The sequence below is a fragment of the Ictidomys tridecemlineatus genome, chromosome 8, assembly GCF_052094955.1.
Source record: "Ictidomys tridecemlineatus isolate mIctTri1 chromosome 8, mIctTri1.hap1, whole genome shotgun sequence".
Lineage (NCBI taxonomy): Eukaryota > Metazoa > Chordata > Mammalia > Rodentia > Sciuridae > Ictidomys > Ictidomys tridecemlineatus.
In genome coordinates this window covers 65,706,747-65,734,100 of record NC_135484.1, presented here as the reverse complement: position 1 = coordinate 65,734,100, position 27,354 = coordinate 65,706,747, and the positions used below count along the sequence as shown (strand labels likewise).

The window sequence follows — 27,354 nt, the reverse complement described above, 5'->3', positions numbered from 1 at the left end:
AACTCCCTTTTTGAAAGTACATTTTTCTTGGAACATTCTTAGATCACAGGGCCCACTCTCTTTGCTTTTTCATACTTTCTCTTCTGAGACTTAATGTTATAATGCATAATTCAGTGTTACACTAATAGATATGAAAAAGGGGAAAAGAGTACAAAAAGGTAGAGAACGCTGTAGTAGATGTGACAGAAAAGTTTTCATCCAACCTTAGAATCTAAATAGAAATCCAAATCCTCCAGCAGGAGACCTCAAATGTCATTTCATCTTTTATCATTCTCTTCTTGTCTCCAGTGGGCCAAGCGGTTGGAGAGGTAAACTGATATTCAGAAATTTAGAAATTTGTTTTGCTGTGCTTTAAATATCACCCTTTGTCATTGCTTGGATTTAAAGTAATTTAGTTTGCATTCTTTGCTTTACCATTTCACAACCATAAAATGAAACGACATATATATTGCTGTTTTGATTTCATAATTAAATATGGGAAGAAAAACATTTAAAATTCTCAAAGGCAAATTACCTCACTAAGAGAAAGATACGGAATATCCTAATCAGGCATAAGAAAATTAAGGTTTATTAATTCTTGATTCAAAACCCTGCCTTGGCAGTTAATGGTGTTGGTAAAAATTACTACTCACCTATAATAAAGACTTAGAGTGCTGAATGAACTGTAGGTCTCCACCAATCATCTTCTTTCTGTGGTCTTTGAAATAGCAGTTGGTGAATTTACATGGTGCACCTCTGGACATCTGGAGACAGTAGCATATGCCTTTTAAAGGTGAGGTGCATTAGAGGAGTTTAACCATCTGTTGTTCTCATAATGAGGAGGTACTTGTCTCATTAGGATCATTAGATAGATGTGAAACCAAATATTTTCATTAGCAGATATACTCAACAGGAAAGATTCTAAGAATTTGAGAATACCCAGACCATCAAATATTACTTTACCACTGAGTTATAACTTTTTTAAAAAAATTCCATCATGTATAGGTATACAGGAAGATCTAGAGGGTTTTCATTAACATTAGGGTATGGCTTAGTACATTAAAAACGTTTTTCCTCACTGCATATACAATTGAGAGTGCACTTAATATGAATACATTTGTTATATAAGACATACTTATGTAAAACAAAATACTCAGATTATTTCTTCTAGAGACTAAGATCCTTTAGGCTTTTATAACATTGTCTCTTTAGTAAATGGACGCCTTTTTCATTTTTTTTTTTAAAGCAATCCCCACACAAGAGAAACCAAACAAACTTAGCAATTCTTTCCTTCTTGGTTCTGACAGGGAATAATAGCAAACTTTATGTGTAGAAGAGCGTTTTACTAGACTTCTTTTCCCAGTCATATCTTTTACACACAATAATGTACTTGCTCTCTGCCGACCCCCAACTACCACAGAATATTATGAAACAAAATTATGGTTCATGGAAATCAGTCAATAATACTCCGATTGTTTTTTATATTTACTGAATGTTTGAATTCATTCCCTCAATCATGAAAGCGTATAGGGCACTGAATATAGTATCTATTTGCATTCGAATCTTTGTAGTTTTTGAACATACACGATTGAGTTACAATCCAAAGGAGTAAACAAAAATCCACAATAGGAAAGCCAGGCCAATCCAAGGAAAATACTGGGGGCGGAATTGAAGGCTCTGCATTGAAGAGCTAGGGAAATATTTCTATTAAGTGAGCTAAATCAATGGTTTTTGTTTGTTTTTGTTGTACATATATTATATATATATTCATTCGGTAAAGGGAGGAAGAGAATCAAGACAAGAGGTAATGGACTGTATCTCTGCCTTTCACATTTATAACCTTTCTAGATCGCTAAATACACGGTTCAAGGAAATGAGGTCCAAAGATCCTCCCCACCCCCAATCCCACCCAGGGCTAGCAGGTCAACCCAGGCAACAAACAAATACCGTCACCCCTGCCTGGGCAGCAGCTCCACCGGGCTGGCGAAGGTTGCCTGCATTGAGCTCCCTGCTGGCGCCTTCTGGTCGGACAGCCTGTGCCAAAGGGCGCCCAGGAAAACAAATAGCAATGGGGAACTACACAGATGTCATGATTGCACATGCACGATCAGGATTTGACCGCAAAGGGGAGAGAGAGAGGGTGACAGCCTGAGTTCTTGGTCTGGGAGCCGCTGAAATGGAGCGGGTGGTAGTGGGTGCGCGCACAGGTGCCACAGGCCGGTGGCGCGGAGAGCTATCGCGTTAGCCTGCTGAGCTAAACACCCTCACTAGTGCGTTGAAGCCCTAGCTGCGGACGAGCCGGGCAACCCCCAGATTGAGCTATAAAAGGAAGAGCCCAAGGAAAGGGCGCAAAGGGGGATGCAGGGTATGTGGGGGCGCGAGAAGAGACCCATCCTCTGTTTCCACACCCTGAGCTCATCTGGTGGGAACCTTTGCTGGGCTCTTGTGCGTCTCCTTGTCCCCTCCCAACTCTGAGTGATCATCTCCCCCTTTCCCCTCTCTCATCCCCCTCCCTCCGTCTCTTCCCTCCCTCCCTCCCTCCCTACCGCGTGCCTCCTCCCCTCCCCCTCGCCTCCCTCCTCTCCAGCGGCAGTAGCAGTAGCCGCTTTAGCAGAGACGGAGATGGGCAGAGAGCGCGCGAGGCGCAGCAGCTTCAGATCCTCGGCTCTCCCCGCCCTCAGTTCCCTGCGCCCCCGCTGTCTCTGCCTTGGCGTCCCCCGACTCCAGTTCCGCTCCTAGGACAGCGCCGCCACCGCCGCCCGGCCCTGCCTGCAGCCTGCGCCGCGCAACCCTCGCGTGCGCCCGGGATGGCGCTTTCCCCCCAGGACTGGTGAGTAACCAGGAGAGCTCAGGGTGTCAGACGTCAAGGCTTGGGGTAGACAGAACGTCTTTAGATTTTACAGGCAACCCAAACCACCTGCTATGATTCCCTAGCCTCCAGGCAGAGGGTCTCAGAGGGGTCTGCTCCGTGGTCCCTGAGGGGATGTTTGGTTTCAACTCCACCTGCCGGCAACAAGAACCTTTTCTCTCCCAGGGACAGACAGCTGCTTGCAGCTCCTGGTCTCACCTCACCTTCCAGCTTCCACACTAACCGCTAAGGTGGATGGCCCCGACCCTAGCGTCACTCCAAACAGGGTCATCGCTGCTCTCACTGTTACCATGTCTTCTCCTTTCGAATTCCCCCTTCTGCCAGCGCCCAAACGCCCCCATGTGCCACCCCTCACTCTTTCTGGTGCTGAGACATCCTCTTCAAAGTCCGCCCCTGACCCACCTTCTTTCAGTCGGTGCAGAACCTCACTGTCCCGCCGTATTCCTTCTAAGAGTAAATGGTCCTCTCAGTAAATTCTGACCTCATTCCCTCCACACGTTGCTGTCTCTCCAGCTTTTCTGAAAGTGTCCTCAGGAAATTGACACTGACACACTACGATCCTGGCTTTTGTACAGTTACTGTGTTTCTCAGCACCTGGGCTGTTTAGGGAATGATCAAGCATGATAAAGGAAAGAGAAGAATAACAAACCTTTTGGGACTAAACTTTTTGTTATTGTTGTTTTATAGCGCACAACTATTCACATGGCATAGATGCGTTCAACTCATTTACAGCTGGATATAAGGAGCAATCTTATTTTAACTATTCCTCCAGAAGGGGTCTTTTCATACTGGGAACAGAGCACCTGACTGGGTGGTGAATGGCCTTCAGCAACAATACTATTAAAAGCTCAGCAACTCTAGAGGATAAGAAGCTTTTTGCTTGAAGGAGAAGTGGGTGGCATCAAACTTACCCTTTAAAATCTTCTTGGAAATAGCAATAAGCCAAAGCCCCTATTTTTCTTTAGGTTTAGTGGCTAAGATGGGGATATAGCAGGATTAGAAAACATTGTACCAAGAGGCTCCTGCAGTATCTGTGTGATTTGTGTGTGTGTTGTGTAGCATCTTATCCAGACAATATTTCCATGGAAGTTTTCTTAGGGAAGTAGCCCTTTCTTATGAGAACATGTTTACTGTTTTAGTATTTCTAGTTGGGAGAAAATAGGCAGTTGTTTAATGAATGAATATGACCAAAGGGATTGAGGGAATGAGTGAGCAAGAGGGGAGATAATTTCAATTCTAAAATTTGTATTCCAGATTCCTCATGCATTTAAATCTTGAAAACAAACTACTTCATAAGCCACCTTTCTTTAAGTTATGAAATTTTGTATTAATTTCCACACTACATTTTACTCTTTGAACCTTTGGACATAGGTCTTCTGTGCCAAGAATACAGATAAGAGTATTCAGAAATAAACATTAGAAACTTTGAATGGTGCCCCGTTTAAGTTTGTTATATGTGAGTATAATTTCTTGGCATTACTATACACAATTTCAGTGGAATAAGAATTAAATTGTCATCCTGGCTCTTGTAGTTGGTGGAGAGAGAAGACATATGCTTTTTAACCTTAAAGGAACAAGCCCCTGCCTATACCAGAAATAAGAAGGTAAAGTTGAGCAATTACCTTGAGAATTTGTTTAGTGAGGAATGCCTTAAAATCTCATCTTCTCCAGTGTCAGGAATTTTATTTTTGTTTTGTTTGAACTCCAACTCTATTGGAGGTTTTATTTCTCTTTTCTTGTATAGTAATAGGCAGAGTACAGTGATGAGTGGGGGTTTTAACTATGGACAGCTGCATTGGAAGTCAGGAGGGGCTACATACAATGGCTTTATTATCAGTTTTTTTAAGTTTGGAAATTTTGGTTGACTTCATTTCATGTTTGAATAAAAGGAACATTCAAAACTACATATTCAACTTGCAAAAATACTGCAAATTCTCATATGCAGCCATGCCATGTGGATAGTAGGTTAAATTAGGAGCTGAAACCAAAGATCATTTAGTTTATTCTCTAAATACATTAACCCTTCAGGTAACAGTGGAGTGATTACTATGCACATTATGTCCAACAGTAATGAGTCCATATTGCAAAAGGAATGTCCCAACAAAACAAAAGGGAAAGCAAGTAGTAATACTGACAGATCTGTTATTACTCTTAATTGTGATAATGATAATTTTAAGGCAGTGTATTCTAACATAATTCTAACTAATGTAAAAATGTTAAAGTAGTCTCAGTATTATATATATTATATATATATGAAACTAACAAACCATAAATTATAGCAGGAATTTCTGTTAAGAATACTTGTTGAGGGCTTTAGCTCAGTGGCAGAACACTTACCTAGCATGTGTAAGGTACTGGGTTTGATCCTTAGCACCACATAAAAATAAACAAATAAAGGCATTCTGTCCATTTATAACTACAAAAAAAATTTAAATATCTTTGTTGAGTTGGAATTCAAGATCTTTCTTAATTTAATGTCATTGTCACTAATACTGCTATGCAAAACACAAAAGGAGATTAGTATACCAGTACCAATGGCACATCTTTGAGCATCATTAAGCTACATTTTTAATGCTCATAATTATTTGCCCCCTAGCGTAGATCTAAATTAAATGTTTGCTTTGGTAAAAATAAATTGAAAATTGTGCCAATGAAATAATTTATTCCATCAGCAAGTTGCTATTAGTTGAATATTCTGTGTGCAGTAATTTTTCTTGGATGTGTGGTGAAGAGAGAGAGAAAAGGCTGAAATAGAGAAAGTAGCAAGAAGGCAGACAGGGGAAGAATAAAACTTATGAATACTTGCTTAAATATTTTAATCAATGAAGGTAACTAAATGTGAGTTCTATTATTTTGATACTTGAAATAACAGCTGTTTTCAACTTGAATTTTAAGAAATGCCTCATTAATTACAATAAAAATGTGACTTTTTTCTTATGAAGTTATTCATTGATTTTATTCAGTACAATTTACTGAGGATCACAGGTATTGGTATTTCCTATAATCTAATTTTCTAATGAAATAAATAAAATTCTGGAAAAAATTAAAAACAACTTTGAAAGAAGGACAGCACATATGCTCACACCTATTATTATGGAATAGATAAAAAGCTAAGTAATTTAGTGTTTTATGAGGGCAAGCTGATTTAGTCAAAGGATAACCATATAAAATATTTTCATAGATTAATATATATTGTTCATATCACCTTATTGATGTTGGTGGCTGTATTATATAATCTTATGGATATTTGCATTTTTATTTAAAAAGTCACAAGAACCTCTTATTAACAATTTTTTTTAAAAAAAAATTGAAAGAGTTTTTATTATGAAATGTAAATTTTATGAATTCAAAATAGCCCCCAAATTTCAATGGTAAGTATCAAATCATTACATAAAAGTCATAATGTTGCTTTCTATCTTCATTCTGCAAAGGGATATTTAGCAAAATACATTCTCAAAGAACAAGTATGCAAAATGAACATTTCAAAACTAATCCAATGAATTCAACCAAAGTTTTACAACACTGCTATCAAAGTTATATGCTCATAAATCAATTTTGATAAAACATTTAAAGTCTTCATATATGACTTCATATATGACTGCATGAAATAACTTATTCATTTAGCTACAACTGGAATGCTTGACATTCTTAATAGAAGCATCTCAAAATTTAGATATTGATTATCGAATATAGAGAACATTCCATATTCATCATTTTACTAAAGACTTGCCCAACAATCTTAAGTATTTAATAGAAAAAAATTAGAATCTAGGTCTCCTGACTTCATCCTGTATCTGCTTTTCATTAAATAAAAATCATCCCTCCCCTTGTTTTATTTTAGAAAAGTAATAAGGGAGAAATCAGTTTTAGTGTTAGTGAAAAGGATAATGAAATAAAATAAAAAGTCTAGCTTTTTCAGGGACCATCTCAATGGTCTTCTAATCATAATGTGGAAGCTAACCAGTCTTCTGTTCACTGTTTCTCACCTTCAGGTTGAAGCTTGGAAAAATTGTACTATAAATGGCCTTCCTAAAATTTTTTAATATATTTGCCTAAATTTCATCATACAATGTTTGCTTGTACAGTACAATTTTTTTATAGTAATGGTATGCTATGGATGCTTCCATTTTTACTTTTATTTATACTTGAAAAATGTTCCTAAAAACTGATGTTGGTGTTCGTAAGCAAATAGTGGAAATGAATATACATTTTGTATAATGTCATCTCTATGCTTTATGTCATCACAGAGAAAATTTGTACATTCATGTGTTATATTTATTCATTCATTCATTCATTTATTTACTTTTATTTTTGTCTCTATAAACTGAGAATAGTTCAGGTAGTCAGCAAAGCTAAATTTCACAAAGTTCCAAGTCCAGAAAAGAAAAGTCTGGTATATTAAAATTTTTCTTCAGTGATGGTCATTGAGATAGTTAACAGTGAATGATTTAATCCATGAAGAAACATCATAATTACTGGGTAAAATTTCAAATGTATTCTTGGTGATGGTGGCTTTTCAGTGTCACTAAATTTAGGAAGAATAACAGTGATTTTTGTAGATAACTCATTACATTATCTGGACTAACACTGCATTATCTTACTGTGGCTAGATTGATGGGAGTTAGGAGAATCTGTGATCTTTGACTGCTTGGAATTTGGCTCAAAATATGAGGAGGAGGGAACCTATATTAAGTTTTCCTTGTTGAAAGAATTGGCCTTTTTCATCTAGTTTCATATCTATGAACTTATATGAAAGGAGAACTACATCTCTAAGGCTTCTTCCCCTGTCTGCCTTCCTGCTACTTTTTCTATTTCATCCCTTTCTCTCTCTCTTCACCACACATCCAAGAAAAATTGCTGCACATAGAATATTCAACTAATAGCAACTTGTTGATGGAGTAATGGCTGCAGCTTGATGGACAGATGACAAAGTATATTTCCATCATCACTTAAAAGATACTGATGGGCAGGGGCAGTTAGCCAATACAGAGCTCCAAGTAGAATTTCCAAGTGAGCTATATATCCTCACCAATACCTAATACCCAATACCCAAATATTTCAATAAATTGTTGAGAGTCATTATTTTAAGTGGAGAATGAATAGGTAGAATTTTTTCGTTGACTGCTAGAAGAATCTTCTCATGGGCTGGGGATGTGGCTCAAGTGGTAACTTGCTCGCCTGGCATGCACGGGTTGCTGGGTTCGATCCTCAGCACCACATAAAAATAAAAAAAGATGTTGTGTCCACCGAAAAATAAATATTAAAAAGTTCTCTCTCTCTCTCTCTCTCTCTCTCTCTCTTTAAAAAAAGAATCTTCTCATATATTATCCAGAAACTTTTACAGAGCCCTGATTTTCTCAATCAGCCACTTCATTCTGTAGAACTATGGCCATAATCCAGTCAAAGACATTTCAAGGAATATTTTTTATTGGTTATCAATAGACCATCATATATGTAGTTAAAGCTTTAAAAATTTTTAAAAGTTAGACCATGGAGGCTCTTATGCTAACTTAGTGTTACTGATGGCAAATGGAAGGTAATCTTCTTGATGGGGCGGTAACTTGTAATAATTGGGAGAGTTACTATAAATGTATTTTGGTGGCCATGTCATGTTAACGTGACTTGGTCTTTATCCTCAGGAGCCAGTAGGATTGGGGAGGGGGAGAGCCTTGGCATAGTGAAAGACAGAATTCCAGGAGTTTAATCTCTGTGATGAATTTAGTTATATAAACTGAATTCTGGACTCTGGGAAAAACAGCTGGATTCAGTTGGTGATAATCCATTGCAAGCTTATAGTGCTCACTAGCCTTTTCATTGGCAATAGAGGGCTATTGTCTAAGATCCTGTATCTCTTACAACACATGTTCCCTTCAAGCCTGTGGTTCTTTTTTTCTCCCCCTGGGTTTTAAACTGGTTTCTGTTGGACCATATGTGAAAAAAGAGGGAAGAAGCCTAGAAAGTGATTTACACATCCTGTTAACACTTTTCCCAACTGTGACGATCTCACGCACTTAATTGATGATGAAGCATAAGTGTATAACACCTTAATTTCTACTATAAAATCATATCAATGATATGTTTAATTGGCCCCAAAGACTTCATCCACAAGATGATCATAGCTTGCCTTTTCTACTAAAAACCTTGTTTAAACCCCAGTACCTGAATCTGAAGGTCTTTTTATTTCTATACATCCAGGTTAGAAGGTGACTTGGGCATCTCAATCCAACATATAGTAAAAGTTCAATTAGCTCATCTCCCTGAAATCCTTCCATGTACTTGGACAGGTGCACCTACATTTTGATACAATGAAGGATGAGTATAACTTGACCTCTATTAATGTTTCTCTTTAAATCATTTGAGGTCATGGTAGAGGGAGAGAGAGGAATTAACATTAGGGAAGGACAGTCTTCATAGGTACTTTCAGTTTCAAGTGATATGACAGTCGTTCATGCTGTAACCAAATTGTCTTCAACTACTTTTGACTCACTCAATAGCCTACATCAAAACAAAACTCTTATGTCTGACACTATTTCATCTTCAGGTATTCCTTGGCTGAAAAACCACAGCTGTTTAGCTGTTCTTGCTAAAGTATAGATTTGCTACCTCTGGCTAATATAGTATTGGTTCACATGGTGGTGACTTTCACTAAGAAATCTGCCTTAATTTGGGGCATTAGCTACTTCATTGTCTAAATAATATCTCTTGAGTACTCATTGGTTTCAATATCAGGGAAAAGGAAGGTTTTCTGCAACTGCTGGCCTGAAAAATTTTATCTGGATTTCTTTGGTTTCTTTCTCATTTTTTCAGTAAGTCAACTTTATCTGAATTCTAAATTCAGCTCAGGTTAATAAGAGCCCAAATGCTAATCAATGCCTTATCCATAATGTCCCACAGAAGTTTTTCTCAGAAAAATATCCCCAAGAGGATTAAAGCTTATAGTAGTAAGGTACCACTATAAAATGTCTCTTAAAAAATTAATTTTTACTTTCAGATGCATCTGAGTTTGCCATGATAAATGAAGGAAACATTTAGCCATAACATCCATCACCTACCATTTTTCCTCAATAAGCAATTTTTGCCATGACTCCCTTTTCCCCATGTGAACCAGTCCATGTCTCGTGATATTTATGGTTAATTCCCTTTTCACCCCGGACGTACTTGAACATCTCTCTAACAAGTGTCTGAAAGGAGATGGATCCTTCTACTTATATAACACAAACTTGTTGTCACAGTGCTGGAGGTGTGAGCCTGGTATCCAGCCTGGCAAGGACATCTTCCCATTTAGAGGATAATTAGTAACATTAAGGACAGCATTCTGGCATCTGTATTTCAGTTATTTCCAATTAAATAGCATAGAATAAACTCCTTAACTTCTTATCATTAACAGGTAAAAATTGAAAAGCCATTTGTGGACCAGTTTATATTGCTATTTATAGTCATAGAATTTGGCTAACATGTTTCCTACTGATTTCTATAGACTTCCCTCAAATTCCATGATAGGACCTTCAAAGCCCTCATCATTCCTCTTTCAGAGAGTGATATTTCTGCCACATTTCATTCTCATCACCAACATTATCAAAATCTTTAAAACTTCTAGGATGTGTCCCTGCTTTTTAGATAACATGAGAACCATCCATAGATTTATGGACTCTGGTAGAAGACTTTAGACCCTAGGTCAGAGAGGAAGGACAACTGATTGACAGCAATAGCAGAAACAAAAGTATCAACACTTTCATACTGGTTCCCTGAGCTCCAGTTTCCAGAAGACAATATGAAGCAGACTGAAGGATACTTCCTACACCCTGTAAGAAAAACACCCTCACTTAAAGAATACAGATAGTTTGCAATGGGCAGTAAGCATGTCTTTCTTTGTTCCAGAAGGACATGCTATTTCTATCTTCCAAGCCTCTTTGCTTTACAAATATATATATTTAAAATACTTCCAAACAAAAGCAGTCAGTGATTCTTTCATAAGTTGTACAGAAATGTGAAAAACCTGGTGAGAGATTGTCTCCCCAAAATGACAAAAGAATACAGTACATGCTTGGTTAGCAAGCTTCTTATCTATGGTATGCTGAATGTTCATCCTTGCCACTTTATAATGAAGGAATGTGTGGAACATATGATAACTGAGACTGATAAATATCACACTAAGATAGAAACCAAGAAGGGAGCTTTTAGAGCAAATATATTGTTTTTTAAGTGCATTCTTAAAATTTAGCTACTCTTGGCTATATAAGTTATGGCATAGAGCAGATTAATTAATTGAGAATTTTTTGTCAACACTTAAAAATTTGAGCCTAAATCACAGAATAAAATAAATGTCCATTTTATATAATTATAATAGATTTAAAATTGATAAGCAAGAATATGGTATCCCCTGAGTCCTTAATATTTCTTTAGTACTTTGAAAGGAGCCCCAAGTTTTTCAAATAATCAAAGGGAAAGTTTTCAATGTTATTTTACTTTGCTTAATTTTAGATTGTTTCTTCAAGAATAATCATAGCTATCATCTTCTCTAATAAGCATTTCCTATACCCAGGCTGAAACACATGACCTTTCTCTGTATTGGCATGATGCCCAGGCTTATCTGTACCAAATTATCATCTTAAAACATGACATTGGCCTTATATGTTTATATATGTTTTGTACACTAGATTCCTCTGAAACTAAACTTCACAGCTTATTAATATTCATGTCTTAGTGCCTAGTTTTCCAATTGATGCATGATGAGTATTCACTAAATATTTGTATGAATAAACTGAAAATGGCAGTGTTCATTAACATTGAAGTTACTTTCAGATATTTTAGAAAATTATGTCTCATGAGAAATAACTGACTGAAATATGTGCAGAACATTTGAACTGAAATAATCTACTGGAGTTCTAATGACCATTGGCTTGATTATTATAATCTCTTAAATATCCAAATTTTGATGTTCATTCCTAGGCTAGGAAAATACAGAAAATTTAAGGTTAAAATTTTATGTAGCTTATGTACAATCAGAAATTGAGGGGAGAATCACAAAATTAAATGTAAGATTTGTTTAATCATTAAAAGAAAGGTTAGAAATTAGTGATTTATATTATCCGGAACTGACTTCTATTCTAAGCCTAAGTCTAAATTAGAAATTCCATAGCATCTTAACTTTTTCTGATACACAAGTTCTTTTCTCTTGGTTTCTTTTTCATAGCACCCCCTATCTCCCGCATTATGTTCAAATGCCTGCTATTCATACCTACCTTTGCAGTTTCTGTAACCACCCACTTCAATCATTATTGTTGTTGTCACTGTTGATGCCAACTCTGAAATCTGGAGCATTACTGTCCCATTTTTAAACAACATATGCATTTCTCCTGACTCTCATTGTTTACTCATGTTCCAAAACATAAATCTGTAAGAACGACTCCCTTTCCTGCTATGCAATGTGCTAGAAGGATCAGATAGAATGATGGGCTCTCTGATTTTTGTCCTTTTTTTGATGCCTAATCATGGGCTGCTTGTAGCCTCATTTCAATTGAAGGCTATGTTTTTCTGGTTTCGTTCAAAAGACATTTTGGAAAGCTAAGAATTCTAGATTTTTGGATTTTGATTTTAAAGGAATTTTTTAAAATTATTTTCCCTTTAATAGGTCTTTGGTAACTGTTTTTCCCTACATTATATTCTTACTTTAATAAAAACACTTATAGATAGATACTTCCAAATTTACAAAATATGTGTGTTATTTAGCGGAATAAAAAAGGTGGAGTTAATCAGATAGAAAACAAGGAAAGCATGGAGGGTCAGGAAATGACTGCTTTATTTGGGAAGTGACAATGGCAATATATGAAAACAGCTGTAAAGACAAATATACTAGACAATAAGAAAAGCTAGAGGGAATAGAAGGTTGAGCAACAGGTTATAGAATCATAAAACCAAAAACTTACCTATGTTATAATAAGACTCCATTAAAATACTGCACAAAATAGAAAAAAGCATAGCTCTGTGACCAGGTTCAACTGGATTCAAATTCTCATATAATTATCACTAACTGAAAAGAGTAAAGTTAAATTTATTAGTACCTTTAAGACTGCTATTCCCATTATGTAAAATCTTGATTTTTGCAAATGTTTAATTATATAATATGCAGAACTTCCTTTCTTAAAATACTGAGTATGATTATAAATTCTCATTCAGGTTTTCACTATGCTTAATAATTTGAAAAGACAGGATCATTTCAGTTTATAATAAATGAAATGAGATAATTAGTGAGTTATAATTAGATAATCCAATTAGATAATTAGGAACTCTTAGGTCACTAACAAAATTTGGACTTTTGGGACTATTATATAGCAATGCAGGAAGTAGCATATAATGAGCAATTAAGATATAATTAGAATCATATTTTTACAACAAAATTAAGTAGACATTCAAAATATAAGTTTCCTACTGTAATTATTATTATCAGTGTAGTATAAAGTTTTTCTACCAGCATTAAACTTATGAACTAAGGGAGATCTTTCATTTAAGATGTACAAAACTAAAAAGAATGTAAATCCAGACCTAACAATATGAAAAAGCCTGATGAACAACAAAAACCTAACTTTGCTTGGACCCACTGGAAAGCTGAGTTCACTGGGCTTATAAACGTCTGTAATTCTAGGATGAAGTAGGTCCTTCCATGGAGAAATGGGTCATGGAGTTTGTGTCATATGTGGTTAAAGACAAAAGCAGACTCAGAGATGACCTAGAAGTTGAAATTATCAGCTAGATTAGTAAAACTATAATTAAAATTTGTTAAAATGCCTAATAGAAATTCAACAGAAAAATGGAGAATTTCAGCAGAAAAAATGAACCTGTGAGAAAGAGCCAAATGAAGATGCAAGAAAGAAAATGTTATACCACAGCTCACAAATTCCTTCAATGTCCTGTTAGTATACTCAACATCTTTGAGAAAGGAATCAGTTAACTTGGAGATATCCATCATCAGATCATCATATCATCAGATATGAAACTTAAAAGACACACACTTACACTCACACCATATATCATCAGATATGAACCTTAACATACACACTTATACACTCACACCACACACACACACACACACACACACACACACACATTGTGTACACACATACACAAGAGACAAAGAGTAATGAAAAACCAAAGCCCAAAAAACCAGAACAGAACATCTAAGAGTTCTAGAACAATATCAAATTTACTATTATGGATGGAATTAAAGTTCTAAAAGAAGAACCTCTGTTTGTTCCTACAAAACAGAAGAAATATTTAAAGAGATGGAGGAAACTTTCTGTACATAAATAGACAATGGGCTAGAATTTTTTCTGAGAATTTTCAAAACTAATGAACACCAAGTCATCACAGGTCCAGAGAGTAAAGAGACCTCCAAAAAGATAACACACACACACACACACACACACTCATACTCATACACCCTACAATGCATCATATTAAAACTATAAAATCAAAAATAAGAGAAAGTCTTCAGTGCAGTACTGTATGTTTTGAAAAAATATCCGTGGGGTAGAAATAATGTAATAGGCAGAAAATTGATCCTCATGAATACAAGAACTCCAAGAAAAATTAAGTTAAAAAATTAAATTTAAAAAATGCTATTCCAGGATTGGGGTTATAGTGCAGTGATTGAGTATTTTCCTACCACACGTGAGGCCCTGGTTTAATCCCCAGTACTAAAATAAACAAACACAGAAATATTTTAAATGTTAATGCCCCAAATAATAATTTTTTGTATAAAATAAAATCTTACACATTTAATAAAGGGCTTGTTACATCAAAGTAAAATGTATGTCAATAACACCTGAAATTTGGGAGAGAACTATTGGAAATATATTTTAAATTTCTTGCACATGACAGAAAATGACATAGTATTACTTGTGTTTAAACTGTGATAAATCATTTACATGTACTAGAAGTTTTAAATCAACTAAAAATTTGTTAAAAGAGATCTAAGCAATATACCAGTGAGAAAATGGTACCATAAAGAAAAGCCTAGTTCAAAACTAAGTAAAAGAAGAGATGGAAACACAGAAAACATCTAGCAAGATGGTAGATTTAAATCTGATCACTTCAACAATTACAATAACTATAAGCAGACTAAATAGCTAAATTCAAACCAAAAGTTGCTGGAATGAATAAAAAATACCAAGACCAGCTGTCTGCTATTTACAGAAAATAAACAATTTGGAGATACAGATAACCTGAAAGTAAAAGGATAAAAATATCATATTACTATTTTAACTCTACTAAAAATTGAGCAGGAATGATTTTGTTAATATAAATTAAGTAAACATTAGAACAAACAATATTACTAACAACAAAGAGTGATATAGCATGATCACTGTATAAATGATAAATATAAGTAGATAAATTTACCAACAAGATGATACTCCTAAATGTATGTGCAGCTAATAACAGAGTTTCAGAATTTAAAAAGCAAATTTGATTAAAATGAGAGCAAAGTTATCTGATCAAATTAAAAAGCAAATGCACAATTATGTAAGATTTCAGAATTCTTCCTGTAATTAATAGAACAAGTAGAAATGAATACATATATAGAAGGCCTCAACAATACCATTAATTAGTTTGACATAATTGATAATTATAGAATACCTCACCAAATAATTGCAGAATATAGGAGACAATATTCATAAAATATATACATGATAAAGAATTGCTATGCAGAAGAAAGAACCATCACAGTTATAAAAAAACAGATAACCCAATAAAACAAGCTGCAAATTTTGAAAAATCACTTCTACAATGGAGATATATTTCAGCAATGGCAAAAAAAAAAGTATAAAAAAAGTCAACAATAAGTCATTAGGAAAATCAATGCAAATTAAAATCAAAGTGATGTATTATTATACACATATCAGAATTGAAAATAAACCCAAACAAATGAAAACATTTGTCCTTACCAAGAAAAATAAATATGTGAAGCATTTGAATCACTCTTACATGACAATAGAGAATGCAAAATGATACTGCTATTTTTCATCTTGAAAAACAGGTTTGTTGTTTCTTATAAAATTAAAAATGTAAGTACATATGATCCATCAGTACCATTTCTAGGTGTTTTCCCAAGTAAAATGAATTTGTGTGTCTACAAGGTATCCTATAATGAATGCCTATAGTCATACTTGTCAAGAATGGGAAACAACCTAACGCTAATCACCTGCTAAATAAATAACAAACTGATGTATTTATGCAATGGCATACTACTTAGATATGAAAAGGAATGAACTACTTGCCTGTCACAAATCTCACTCAAAGGGCTACACATTATACAATTAAATTTGTATGACGTTTTGAAAAAGAACTTAGGGACAGAAAAAGAGATCAGTGGCTTTCAGGGGTGCAGGGTGAGAAGTGAAGATTAACTTCAAAATAGCAAGAAGGAAATTTCAGGGTTGATGGAACTGTACTGTAACTGTATGCATGATGGCTGTTAACAGATTTTTGTCAAAATTCATAGAGAAAGGCACCAAAATAGTATTGATTTTCTGTTCATAAATCATGCCTCAATAAATGTGATATTTTTAATATATACCAGTGAATAAATGAGAAGTCCCATTAGGTAGGTCTACATATATTAGCCACTTTCTAGTACTGCCTAGACAAGACATGATTATTTCCCTATTTTTAATTCCTTGCAATTCAAACATTTGAGTACATATGCTTAAATAAATTAATTTAAATAACATTTTTCATCATTCTAGAGTACTGAAATGTTATTTCATTGAATATTTATAACAACTTTGAACAATTACAGCAATGGAGTCTTTAGAATGATTAGGAGATAAGAAAACTATAATTTACAGGAATTAAGCAGCTTACTGGAACTACTAAATATGACAGCCAGACTACCAATCATATACAGAAGCAACATACCTTCATGCAGAGTTAAGGTGTCTGCCCCCCAAGATTATGACCTACTGCAGCAAATTAGCATAGTAAGACATTATCTGTGATTGTCTGCCCCATCACCTGCACACTGATTATTTAACAGATGGTAGTATATCTATAGATGGTATCATAGAATATTTATACCCTGATGACTAATGGGAATTTTTACCTTGATCTACCCCATCTAGTATTCACCAAAGACTTAATTAAGTGATTATACTTTTGGAAGAATTCACTATTTGTCTAAGGTAATTGATGCAAAATTTAAAAACTTCTATTTGAAACTTTTTTTCTTTTTCTTTCTAGTAGTTTATTTCTTATTTTATAAAACCTGTTATTTTACAAAACTTGTCATAGGTAGAAATTTAAAAAAAAGAGTACTTTGCCATAATTAGTTTGAGAACATCAGATCCTTCAGGTATTCAAAATAACTAAATAAAATAAGAGAAATGCCACATATATGTAACCAAACTCAGTCTATGGCTTCCTAGTTTTCAATTCTTTTTTAAGATATTCTAAATTTGAGATCTGTGCACCAGAACTGCATTGTTCTCACCTTTTCCAGAATTGACTTCACTGAATTATGCTTTACATTAAATTTCAGTCTACACTGAGCCATCTGGAGCATATTGTTGCATTTGAAATGAGAATATAATGAAAAAAAGCCAGTTCAGTACACAACACGGTGTCCTTTTATTACAATCTGTAAGGGAAATGTTCTTCATACTTTGTTTACCAGACAAGTCATACTTATTTTAACTACTGATCATACTGAATGAACAACTCATTTTTCAACAGCTTCTAGGAAGCTCAAGTTAAATTTCTGACCTTAATAACTATAGAACAACTAGGGCAGGAATGTAATTTATAAATGATATGATATAATTTATAAATATTCTTGCTTATTTATATATTTACAGACCTATTTGGTCAGTAATTCTTTCCTCATAATGCACTGAACAACTTTATCAAAGTAATGGGCACTAAAAGGAAAGATAGCGAGCAGTAAGGAAGGGAGAATAAAAGGAAAAAAATGTACATATTGCATATTGCCCTTTAAATGTATGAGTAAATCTAGAGCATATTATTTCTCTAAAATCTACTCTTTTGGACACAGGGTTGAAAAGACCCATAGAAAAAATATAATTTTGGAAATTTTAATGTTAAAAATAAATGTAGTAAGGAAAAATTTAATATAATTTTCTATACATAAGAGTAGGCAGTAAAATCTACCCATGTTTTCTGCATCCAGAACTGCCTGTTTTTAACCAGGTTATGAAAACTTGAGGTCATTTCATTATTATAAGTGTCCATTTAGTCCCACAGTGTTTCAGGTACCAGATGTAAGCCAGGGCCTATCTGTAGGCAGGCTGTGTAACCAGAGAGATAACAGAAACCCCTACCGAGATAATATGCTTTTATTCTTAATGGCAACCTGAGGAGTAGATGAACAGTACATATTATTAAGGCAATTGTAGAAAAACTTCAGGCCAGATTTGCATCCTGTTCAACTCGGCATGACAATTTTTTGATTCCCAGAAAGAAGTTTCAATGCTGCTAGCCAGGAAAAAAAACCAACCTATTAAGAACAATTACATGTGGTTTTCAGTTCTCTAAATGGGAGTTGAAATTCTGTATAATTAATTACACCTTATTCAGGAAAAAAGAAGAACCACTCTGCTAGTAGAAGTATGAAAAATATTAGGAGCTCATGTTAGCAGTGGTTTCATAACCACTGCTCAGCTTTGTTATAAGATTTTGAATATATCATGTTGCATTTCACTGGAGAAAAAGTGATTGTAGTACCTTTTAGCTTATGTGACCTTATGTCTAAAACTCACCGAGAACTTTTAGGTCATCATTTGTAGCTACTGAACAGTTAGTGAACTTCTACCAAATAGGAGAATTTTCCTGGCTAGTGAAACAGAACCACCTCTAAAATGGGGCATAGCAATCATATAATAAAATTGTCTATAAAGGGACATCTCGTTCCATTGAACTAGCAGCATCCAGAACACATACAACTGACAATTACGTAGCCTGGAAATTGCCTCAATCCCCAAGAACTATCTAAGGTCAATTTCCCTTCATCTGAAAATTATTCTCCTGAAGCACACAAAAACTTTAATGACATAGAGCAAGCATACCAATAACACATATTAGAACATTTATTTTTCTTTTTTTCTTTTTATTTATTTATTTTTATTAGTTGTTCAAAACATTAGAAAGAACTTGACATATCATATTTCATACATTTGATTCAAACGGATTATGAACATTTATTTTTCTAACCAAACAACTAAACAGAAAACCTATCTAATTTCTTATCTTTGTCTTTTGATATGCCAAAATATAAGCTCACATGTACATACTCAAATACACAAAAATATTCATATTTATGTACATACAAATACAAACTGCCAAACATAAAAGAACTGATATGCTCACATGAAAATAAAGAAGTGCACCTATGTAGTTACATGCAAATAAAACTCTGTGAAGGTATATGCAAACACATAAAATACATATAAGCATTTACTTTACTTAAATACTCTAAGTTGATAGAAAAAATAATCCCTATATAGATTAGTATTAATAATACTTAATTATTAATAATATTAATAATGATTGATATTAACCATAATAATATTATTATTAGTTTGACTAATCCCTAGGCAGGCTAGTCTGACTCTGTTGCACTTTTTTTGGTACTAAATTCTTATTTCTAAGTTCTTGATCCTGTGGATTCTTTCTGTCTTTTGGTGTATTCCTCTATCATGCCAGCCCTCTGCATAAATTAGGCACAGAAGCAGAGGCAGTCTCTTGCAACTTAGAACTAAATCATCATTATAATAGTAGTGAAGTATATCATCAATATGAATGTTATTAAAAGATAATTGCATATGACATTATGGATAGGCACTATTAATCCCTACTACTAATTTAGTTCCTGTTTTACCTAGTAAATAATATCCAATATAAAATCAAATCTGTTGAGCCAAATGGAAGAAAAAAATAAATAATAAATCAATATCTAAATGAGCTATAAATTACAATTTGTGTAAGGAATGTCCAAGGTCAATTTCCCTTCAGCATCCCTTTTATAATGTTCTTAGTATATTTTCTTGAATTACTGACTTTGTTCAATAAACATCTATCAATCTAATATGTGAACAGTTCAGTGTCAGATAAATGATCTAGATTAGCAAATGAGTCAACTGGTGTGAATTGATTTGAGATGCAACAGAACAGAATCGTTCTTTATTAGACACATTAATATATGGGTAATTTAGTTCTGTGTTTACAAAACTACCACCTATATCTTTTTTATTGGTTATTCAAAACATTACAAAGATTGCAGAATCACATCGGTTGCACCTATATCTTTATATCCCAAATCATTCCTCTCTGGACCCCAACTTTGCCCTTGCAATAATCCCAGTGTGCTTGCTTAATAAGTGCAAAGAAAGCAAAACTCTTAATTGAATGTAAAAAAAGAAAAAATTGCCATGATTTCTCTTGCTTTATCGGCTTTTAAGCTTACAAGAAAGATCTGTTTTGCAGCAACTGCCTATTACTCACAAAGCAGAAGAATGAAATAGATGGATTGGGAACTAGAAGGTACCAGTGGCTTGGCTAAAAGGCGATAAGCAAATGACTTAACTAAGAGGATACAGGCAAATGAGGAACACTTTTCTAAAAGCGATAATCAGAGATGGATGAATAGCTATCAACTCAATTAACTTACATGAGGTCATAGAGTTACAAAAGATAAGAATTATTTATTGGAAAATGGTGTAGCTATCTTGTCTAAAAAATTTCCAGAATACCCTAATGCACAATACATTTAAAAAGGGGGAAGGAGAAAAGGAAGAAGAAAGGGAAGGAAAGGGAGAGATCCTATTTACTTACTTTTATTATTGAGTTTCTATTATTGCCATCACAAGAAGTATATAAAGATTTTAAAAACATGTAGTCTTCTCCTGCTTCTTTTCTTGGATCAGTAAATGTCGCTTGGTGTTTATGCATGAAGATTCATGCTCTGTTCATCTCCTCTCCACCTCCTTTGCCACTCATAACCTTATTTTCCCTTTTGCCTTATTTGGTTTCCTCTTATTCCTTAATCCATATATATCTCATGCTTCCAATACATTTGGTTTCTTCCATTTTAAGAGATTACTTTGGAAATATAGGAACTCACAGTTTTGTAGACTAATGTGACATTTACTGGGGGAAACTTCAAAAGTTTCCTTAATTTTAGCAGAAATTATATGAAAGTTCAGGTCTAACATATGTGAATGAGTACTTACAGTTTTAAATTTATTTTATGTGATTTGGTTCAGAACATTTACACTTCAGAATAGAGACTTTATCTATGTACTAAATAGCTAATATAAAAAATTATTTTCATCAAGATGTCATTTTTATTTTAATTTTATCTTTTTACACAAATGGACCACAAATTTTCATTTATCTGGTTCTACATGGTGTAGAGTTACACCATTTGTGCAATCATACCCATGCATAGGAGTAATAATGTCCATATCCTTTTAAAATAATATTTTCCTTAATCTGTAAATGTACTGAACAGATTTGCATGCTGCAAGAGAAATAAATTATGTAGACTACATGTATTTCTGAAATTTAGTGCAATAATTAGATAAAACCTGGAACAATATGAATCTGATACATTGACTTTATCCATGGGTTGTTGGATCATTATTGTGCTATATGATTAAATGCGATGTGATTCACATGAATTCCTGTCAATAGAATTTCTTAGTTAAACTAACTTTGGGATTTTTTTCCTTCCCATTTTGTCAGTGTGGCCATTAATGGTGAAAGCTTTCCCTACTACTGTGTATGTTTAATCTTGCTTGTGTTAACTCAAACACAATATAAAGAAATGCTTCTTCCTTCCAGAACCTTAACTATTCTATCATTATTTCATCCATAAAACCTAAGTCCAAAGGTAACCACCCTTTGGTATGATTTGTCTATAACACGAGAAACTGAAGGGTATCAAGAGAAAAGCAAAGCACCTTTAATCCATCCTGAGAAATTATCATATATTCCTTTCTGTTTTTTAATGAAATGTACTTAGACCCATAAAATGTATTCAAACAAATCTTGGTGGTTGCACTTCTCAAACTTTGATATCAATGTAAATAACCTGAAGATATTGTTAAAATGTGGATTTTATTAAGTCTGTGGAGGGACACAGATTGCTAGCAAACTGCCACGTGAATTCTTGCTCTATGAAATACATTTTGAGTAACAAGGCTCTATAAAACTACAAAAGTAGAAGCCATCTAGTTCAGTAGTTCTTAACTAGGAGCCTGTAAATCTCCAGGCATTTATCCAGAGGTTTTAAGATTCCATGAATCCCAAGAAGTAAAATGAAAAAATTTGTGAGCAGTTATTTTGTGGTGAGTCAAAATCATAGTTATCAAATTATATAAGTGGCTTATGACCTAATTAAGTGGATACTGATTCAAAATATTGCATTTTGAGATGAGTAAACTGAGATCCAGGGTGGCTGAGTTATCAGCCAGGTTCACAATGTTAATTACAAAGCTAGTACTTGTATCTAGATCCCTGGTGTCCAATCTGTGAGTTTGAAAATGTACTACACTGCCTTTCAAGTTTTGATTAGAGAGAAAGAAGTTTGAAAGTACATTATATGAATGAAATAATGAAGGAACAAATAAACAAGTGAATGTAAATGAGTCCTTTGAAGGAAAAGCTAAAGAATATTTAACCTAGACTGAATCAGAAACTGATGGTGTCAATGATCTTAAATGTCTTTGATATAGAAGAAGCTGGGGAAAGACTGCCAACACTGGAAAGAGGAAAGTAGAGACAATGAAGGCAGAATTTAAAGATGATCCTGGGACTGACAGACCATTTGACTAGCATGCCTAAGACTCTGGGTTTAATTCACAACATAGCAAAAAAAAAAATTAGAAAGGGTGAACTCTTCAAATTATCTTTATTTATTTGGATAAAATTGTGCAAACACTCAATCATTAGTAATTAGCATGAAAAATTATTCAATAAAAAAGAAAAAAATTTATATTTTCTCCTGAGAAATGTATTCACAAGCAATACCATGTTTTCATGTGTCACTCATGCCTCATTGTGAAAACAAAATGGCAGCAACACAGGTTCTTACTCCAGTGATGGATGGGGTATGAGACAGCAGCTCATAATACTGATGAAACATACTCATAAATACTGACCAAAACTTTAAGCTAGGCTATGTTGCTAAAAGTATTAAACATTTCCAGGTAAAGTAGTGATTAGAGCCTCCTAGAGATGTCTCAAACAAACACCTAAGATGTCCATACTCACTACAGATATGTCCTGCCTTGAACATACTACAATGGTTCAGAGCATTATCCAGAGGAGAAGGGATCCTAAGCAAGATGCTGAAGTTGTCCGTAGACACCCTCAGGTAAAAGACATGCATAATTTGTAATCATAAGGTGTTTTCTAAAAGGTGTGATTTACATTTAGTTTCCAATTATGGAATCAAATCAAAAGAGAAGTAAAGATTTTCAAAAAGGAGATACAGAAAGTTTCAAATATTCATTACAGAGGATTCCTATCATAACCTGGGTCAGGTGAATTCACTGGACTCTTGGAATCTAAAGCATAAATAATATGAGAAAACATAGGACATCTCAGGCTTTTGCTAGCAGAATATCTAGCTAATAAGGCAAACCCCAAATCACTTTTTTATTCTTCTTCTTTGCCTAAAATGCTGGAGACTATATGGAAAATATTACATAGCTCCTTTTTAAAATATGTCCTATGATAATTAAAAGATATTTAAAGAATTCAGAAGAGGTTTGGCATCAATTTTCATTCAGGATGGTAGCTGGGAATAAAAGATGTCCAATATGTTTTTCATCCACTTCTAAGATCTGTTTAAAATACAGTTCTGACTAGGTCCTACCAATTCTTCAGCATCCATCAGTGTGTTTTAATGGACCTTAGGATAGTGTTTGAATGCTTGAAATGACATTGAATACTTTTATCTGTTTCTTGTTTAGATTCCAGATCTCATTCCACTGTTCCCGGATCTTACTGTGAGTTTTAGTAATACTGACCTGAAAGACCTTTGCACCATCTGAATGAAAATGTTTCTCTTTGTTGACTCATGTTTTCCTTCTACGGGAACACCCTTTTAGACTAGTTAAATAACCAAGAACTCAGATATTACCTTTTCCAAGAAACCTTCCCCAAACCAGCAACCTAAAAAAAATTAATCTTCACATTCACCTTTCATTATCTCTGTCTTAGCACTTAACGTATTATTCTAAAATTATATCAATGTGGGTGTCTTTCTCTACATAGTATAGTTTCTATGACAAAAACAAAGTTTTTCATCTTTAAAAGTATCCATGTCAGTAAGGGCACATAGTAGATCCTCTTGAAAGGTTTGCTTAGTGAACTGAACACTATATTATACATGCCATTATGGAAAATAAGGCATAAGAGTCTACCAAGTGCCAGTTTTATGAATTGCAGGCATGAGACGTGGGAGGAACTTTGAAGTCCTCAGACTATGTTTATGGAGAGGGCATACTGCCCCTTCAATAACAATCACATCCACGCTTATTCTCTACTACCCATTAGCTGCCCATCAATTCATAAAAATGCCTCTAAGTCACTGTATCACTAAGCCTATCACTCTGTTCTAACTTTATACCATGTGTCTACTCCCTCATTTTCCTTTGTTCCATTTCTTGAACTCCACACTTTTTTCTCCACCTCAGTCATGCACATATCCCTGCCTGTATTACTGTCCATTTATCTAGGTCTCAACTCAAGCATCTTCTCCTCTTACCAAAGGCTGCCCCAATCACTTTATCAAAATTAGCCAAACCACTTCTCCATTAGTTTCTATTATATGATCCTGTTATTTTTTAAAAACTACTTAACACCATCTGAAAATTCCTCCTGCTTCTCTTGTTTTTCCCTGCTGGAAGGGCAGCTCTTTGAGGACAGAGACCTTATCTGTTTTGCTTTTTACTATGTCTCTGTCATCTAAAACAATCCAAGTACAGAATAAGTGATGCATAAGTATGTGTACACTTAATGAATTTGATAAATGTTTTCTTCATGTAGTGGATGTTTAAAAATAAAATAGTATTTATTAGATATTTATTAGAGCTCTTTGGTTAAAAATATGTGAGAAGACCACACCTGTCAGTCAATTTAAGCCATTTTTTGGGGGAAGGGTTTCATTACCCCTCTGGCTTGGTTGCCTTACTGCTTTCTCTCCTTCTTATTGCATGTTAAGTACCAATAATAAACATCATAGTAAGTAGTTACCTGATCTGAAGGTAAATACATTTCTGATCTGTCCTGAATGTTGCATGCTACCTCGTTATGCAGGGATTAGACATGATTTGTCCTTCCTGTCCAGTGCCTAACAAGAGTATCGGTGTATAGTTGTTTAAATGATCCATATGCTTAAGGATCATTGAGAAGAACAAAACACATATTATTTGAGGAATTGAAATATTTGAGATACTGAAACATTCTATTTGAGATACTGAAATATATCAAGAAGGAATGGGGCTGGGTATGTGGCTCAAGCGGTAGCGCACTCGCCTGGCATGCGTGCGGCCCGGATTCGATCCTCAGCACCACATACCAACAAAGATGTTGTGTCCGCAGAGAACTAAAAAATAAATATTAAAATTCTCTCTCTCTCTCCTCTCTCTCTCTTTTAAAAAAAAAGGACTATGATAAACTCATTTATTTATCCACCACACAATAATGCAGTCTGTGGTCCAAAAAGGAAACACATAATAGAAGCATATTAGCTACTATTTTACCAGCAAAAATTCACAGAAGTGCAAAATCATGAAATGTTCCTGAAACTACTAGTGTTAAATCTCCTTGGAGAATAAAGTTGGAAATAGAGAAGAAAAGTAAGTGGTAAGATGTAAGGGTCAGACCACAAAACATTTGAAGTGTTTTAAGCAACTGAGTTTAAATTTTATTTTGTAGGTGATGATTCCTGTTTTGCAGGATCCTAGGAGACTTATTAGAGAAATCAAATCTGGATACTATAGTACAAATGAAAGAGATGAAGAGGATTAAAATAATACTGGAAATGAAGGGAGTCTATCTAGAATATACCTACATTTCAGGTGATGTAATGGAACTTGAGTGATAAAATGTGAGAACTGAAGGACAAGAAATAATCTAGGTTGATCTCTAGAAATTTTGATTGACATTCTTCAAGATACTATAAGGGGAGCAAGTTTATTGAGGTTAATATTCCAGAAGTTTTTTTTATACTTGAATTTTATTTCTTTTATTAGTTTTGTACTGTATAAATGATTTAATGAGAGGGTGGGAGAGAAACAGCAAGAGATCCATCAAAATTCTCAGGTTTGGAACCAGTGTTTCTTTGTCTGTGACTGCCTGCACTTCTTCCCCACAATTAATTACCCAATGTCCTAGCTTCTTTCCTACTTTGCTAGTATGCCTCTCTTGATCTTTTCTCTCTTACTTAAATTACTAAACATAATATTTAAATATTATCTACATGTCAGTTTCTTCCTCATCTAGTAAACAAGACGAACAAGGGTTCATAAGCACTGTGAAGCAGCCCGCAGAATGCCTGACACACAATAAATATTTTATATAATGAAATCTTGTTTAAGTTTTCTAATACCAAGAAAATTATAGTGGAGGATACTGTATTGCTATATTACTCTTAATTCTTCCCTATTGTGCTTGCCAGAGTATATTATTTGTAATCTATATGTAAATTACATAAACCTCATATAAATAATTCAAAATTAATATAATCATTTACTATTCCCTGTATGTAAATAGACATCTAACTATATTAAGGTAAATTATTTTCCATGTGGATTTCCTTCCAAAGTCTTTTTCTGTATAGCAAAATAATGGCAACTGCAAATACTGGTAGTGTAGCTTGGGAGAAATGTACTAAGCCAATCAACCCTGCCATTTAACTGACCAACCTTCAGATACTCTTGAGAGGAGCCTCATTTGACTATTTGGACATTATTTTTCTCATTCATAAAATTATGCTTTAAAGGGCATTTGTAGTTCCCAAATTCTGATCTATGTTTTTTGGAACTGTATAAGAATATTAAACTATCTATTGACACTCTTATAGTCACCATATGTACCTCCTATAAGATCTGATGAATATTATCTCCCCATAGCTGAAATTTATTTTAGAAATAATATTGTTTAAAAAATAGTACTTTCTTTGATATTAGCTTTATACAGAAATAAGAACTGATAATTATTTTCTAGATAATTCAGAAAAAGATGTTTACAGTAAATATCTAGAAGATTAAAGCAGAATTTATTTACCTACAATAGATATTTACATTGTTATCTGTGCATATAGAAGAAATGACTATACTGCTATATTTCATTTTTTGATACTCTAGTCAAAAATGAAAGTAGTTGGCATTTAGAAGACATATCACTAAAACTTTTGAAATTTTATTTAGAATGTTACTATTTATTGTCATGATAGACTTGCATTATTTGTCTTTTTATTATTATAT

At 34.1% G+C, this 27,354-nt stretch overlaps 1 protein-coding gene and 1 long non-coding RNA gene across 8 annotated transcripts in view; one reads left to right on the top strand and one right to left on the bottom strand.

Annotated features, from left to right (window-relative positions):
• LOC120889095 (uncharacterized) overlaps positions 1-3,442 on the bottom strand; it is a 30,015-nt gene extending 26,573 nt beyond the window's left edge. The window contains exons 1-2 of the long non-coding RNA XR_013424998.1: positions 3,251-3,442; positions 633-743 (exon numbers count right to left, since the gene is read on the bottom strand). This is a non-coding gene — a long non-coding RNA (uncharacterized LOC120889095). The remainder of the gene's footprint in view (positions 1-632; positions 744-3,250) is intronic.
• Fut9 (fucosyltransferase 9) overlaps positions 2,020-27,354 on the top strand; it is a 194,864-nt gene continuing 169,529 nt past the window's right edge. For 5 of the 7 annotated variants that reach the window (XM_078019593.1, XM_040283112.2, XM_040283114.2 and 2 more), the window contains exon 1: positions 2,533-2,809. The gene's annotated coding sequence lies outside the window, so the exon portion shown is untranslated. Of the gene's footprint in view, positions 2,810-23,136; positions 23,235-23,835; positions 23,872-27,354 lie in introns of all 7 variants that reach the window. The other 2 variants (XM_078019594.1, XR_013424996.1) reach the window with 2 other exon arrangements.